This window comes from Polyergus mexicanus, unplaced genomic scaffold, assembly GCF_030449975.1.
Source record: "Polyergus mexicanus isolate NDT 795.1 unplaced genomic scaffold, iyPolMexi1.0 SCAF_61, whole genome shotgun sequence".
Lineage (NCBI taxonomy): Eukaryota > Metazoa > Arthropoda > Insecta > Hymenoptera > Formicidae > Polyergus > Polyergus mexicanus.
Genome location: NW_027223381.1, coordinates 20,001 through 22,500, shown reverse-complemented (window position 1 = coordinate 22,500; position 2,500 = coordinate 20,001). Strand labels below are relative to the sequence as shown.

The window sequence follows — 2,500 nt, the reverse complement described above, 5'->3', positions numbered from 1 at the left end:
CAAGCATATGACTACTGGCAGGATCAACCAGGGAGCTTCGTGTTCGGTTACTCGCGTGGAGCGGTAACTCGCGAGCGAGCCCGAAGGCCCGTCGCTATTAAGCTCTTACTTCTCGCGCCGCCGGTCTTTATTAGCCGGTCGGCGACACTCTCTATCTACTTACTTACTTATTACGCAACACACTTTATGCGTGCGTCTCGTCTTCGTGAGAGGAGCGAGGCGGTCCGTGTATATAATAAACCTCCTCCTCTCTTACTTCAAGATCATTCTCCATTTTATATTGTGTATTATAAAAAGATCATACTCATTCTCATTCTCCCAATGTAAACGCGCGATCGCGAGGACCGCGCGATTTACCCTGACGCTAGATCGACGATGCCGATGCTTAGACGTCGAGGATAAATGTGCTATCGTGCTTTTAGCACGCACTTATATTTCGCTACGGCGTACAAAGCGTGCGGGAAGAACGTTGTAATCCGTCCTTCCACGCCACTCGTATCCGTGGAGTAAACGTTCGGTAAGCGCGACGATTCCGCTGCTGCGTCCAAGACGAGAGGGAATCGCGCGGCCAACACACTAGATGCGTGCGCGCCACATAAGAGCCATTCGGTCTTGCGACACCGACTCGTGGCAATGCTGTGCTCGTAATAAAAGTGTGTGCATAGAATAAGCGCCGAAGCGCGACACGTCGTACCCTCTTATAATACCCAACCGGACGGCCAGGCGGTCGGCGACGACACGGCTTTTTGCTTAGCGAGCGCGAGCTCGAGCTCGTCGAAATTTTGTCGACGAGAGCGTAAATACAATAGTCTCTTCCCTCATAGAGACGTTTTACTCGGACTCTGTCCGATAAAGCACAACACAAATCGCCGTTTGTGTTTTCTTCTCTCCTCTTAAACAATAATAAATCTCTCCTGTATCGTTCGTTTTAAACGTTCTCGAAAAGACAAGAACGCAAGAATCGTGCGAGCCGCGCGAAGAACGCGCAACCGCCCGTTCGTCCGATTCGGTTCGGTCCGACGCGCCGAGCGCGACGTACCTCTTATAATACCCAACCGAGCGGCCAGGCGGTCGGCGACGCACGGTACTACGCACGGTCGCTTATGAGTGCGAGCGTCGAAATACCCACGCGCTCGAGACTTTGTCGCTGAAAACGAAAGGCGAAAAAACATCGTTAAAAACATTGTTAGACGAAAAAACATTGTAAATATTATAAAAAGCGTTAAAAATCCGATCGCGGGCGGTACCTCCGATGTACGAAAAGCCGAAGATCGACAAAGTCCCGTCGCGGGCGGTACCTCCGGAGTACGGAAAGTCGAAAATCGTCAAAGTCCCGTCGCGGGCGGTACCTCCGGAATACGAAAAGTCGAAAAACGTCAAAGTCCCGTCGCGGGCGGTACCTCCGGCGCACGGACTGTCGACCACGCACCGACCCGTTTGCGGGCGGTACCTCCGGTTTACGGAAAGTCGAAAATCGTCAAAGTCCCGTCGCGGGCGGTACCTCCGGAATACGAAAAGTCGAAAAACGTCAAAGTCCCGTCGCGGGCGGTACCTCCGGCGCACGGACTGTCGACCACGCACCGACCCGTTTGCGGGCGGTACCTCCGGTTTACGGAAAGTCGAAAATCGTCAAAGTCCCGTCGCGGGCGGTACCTCCGGAATACGAAAAGTCGAAAAACGTCAAAGTCCCGTCGCGGGCGGTACCTCCGGCGCACGGACTGTCGACCACGCACCGACCCGTTTGCGGGCGGTACCTCCGGTTTACGGAAAGTCGAAAATCGTCAAAGTCCCGTCGCGGGCGGTACCTCCGGAATACGGAAAGTCGAAAAACGTCAAAGTCCCGTCGCGGGCGGTACCTCCGGCGCACGGACTGTCGACCACGCACCGATCCGTTTGCGGGCGGTACCTCCGGTTTACGGAAAGTCGAAAATCGTCAAAGTCCCGTCGCTGGCGGTATCTCCGGCGCACGGACTGTCGACCACGCACCGACCCGTTTGCGGGCGGTACCTCCGGTTTACGGAAAGTCGAAAATCGTCAAAGTCTCGTCGCTGGCGGTACCTCCGGCGCACGGACTGTCGACCACGCACCGACCCGTTTGCGGGCGGTACCTCCGGTTTACGGAAAGTCGAAAATCGTCAAAGTCCCGTCGCGGGCGGTACCTCCGGAATACGAAAAGTCGAAAAACGTCAAAGTCCCGTCGCGGGCGGTACCTCCGGCGCACGGACTGTCGACCACGCACCGACCCGTTTGCGGGCGGTACCTCCGGTTTACGGAAAGTCGAAAATCGTCAAAGTCCCGTCGCTGGCGGTATCTCCGGCGCACGGACTGTCGACCACGCACCGACCCGTTTGCGGGCGGTACCTCCGGTTTACGGAAAGTCGAAAATCGTCAAAGTCTCGTCGCTGGCGGTACCTCCGGCGCACGGACTGTCGACCACGCACCGATCCGTTTGCGGGCGGTACCTCCGGTTTACGGAAAGTCGAAAATCGTCAAAGTCCCG

The 2,500-nt window shown here is 56.0% G+C and overlaps 1 non-coding gene across 1 annotated transcript in view; it reads right to left on the bottom strand.

Annotated features, from left to right (window-relative positions):
• Positions 1–34, bottom strand: part of LOC138943932 (small subunit ribosomal RNA) — a 1,921-nt gene extending 1,887 nt beyond the window's left edge. The window contains exon 1 of the ribosomal RNA XR_011448585.1: positions 1–34. This exon is cut by the window's left edge and continues 1,887 nt beyond it. This is a non-coding gene — a ribosomal RNA (small subunit ribosomal RNA).
• Between the last annotated feature and the right edge of the window lie 2,466 nt (positions 35–2,500).